This window comes from Fulmarus glacialis, unplaced genomic scaffold (genome assembly GCF_000690835.1).
Source record: "Fulmarus glacialis isolate BGI_N327 unplaced genomic scaffold, ASM69083v1 scaffold15928, whole genome shotgun sequence".
In the NCBI taxonomy this organism is placed as follows: Eukaryota; Metazoa; Chordata; class Aves; order Procellariiformes; family Procellariidae; genus Fulmarus; species Fulmarus glacialis.
Window position 1 is genome coordinate 9,255 of NW_009229143.1, and position 953 is coordinate 10,207.

Here is a 953-nt window from a genome sequence, read left to right on the forward strand (position 1 = left end):
ATGTAATGGGTGCCTGTGTGTCCATACTTTTTGTCAACTTGGAAAAAAAAAAAAAATCTCACTTTGCTTAGCACAAAGCATATATTTGAAAGGTCATGTTTCTAAATATCCCTGGTTTTATCTGTTCAAAGATGATAAGCATAAAATGAATTGGGGCTTAACTGAGCACTTACTATGTAGTGGTGGCAGATCAGAAGTAAGCGACACCCAACAAGGCTATGCTTAGCACCTGCACATCTATGTTACATTGAGCTTACAAATTTTTGGTAGATTTTAAGGAGACTAAGCTCTGTTTCTTAAATTTTTGAACTGCATGTTACTGGCTTCCAGCTAACGACCAGACAATGCACAATGTCATACGTACATTGAAAGTCCTTCTGGAAATTTGATGGTGGATAAAATAAAGTTCCTGTATACAGACAGTTTTAAAAATAAATTAATGTTGTAGTTCATGTTTTGTTCTCCAAACCACACAAAGGCACTAGTTTACATTAAGGACTAATGTCCTGCAAAACTTCAGTCAAATAAAGGAAGCTATTTTAAGGTTAAAGTGGTGCTAAACCCCAGCTGTCACTAGTAACTTAAAACAGCCACACCGGGTTTTTCAGATTTAGTGGGGGAAAATGTTTTGCCTCAGGATGTACATGTTGGGGGGAGTGCGTGTGGGGGTGGGGAGGGGCGCGGAAGGCTCAGCCTTGAGCAAGTTTTTACAGCTGAGTTATAAACCAGGTTTATAACAGAAACTGGCAGACCCTAAAATATGATATAGTAGGTATGGATACACATCTTGTGCGTGTGGCGAAAATGTATGCACGCAATTTTTCCTTATTCTCTGATTTTTGGTTATTGAAAAGAAAAAGGATTTTCACTGAGCTATAGTCCAAGGCTGTTCCTTTTCACTTTATTCATTTCTAGAACACTTTCCTTCCAGCACTAGTGTTTTGGCTAGGGAG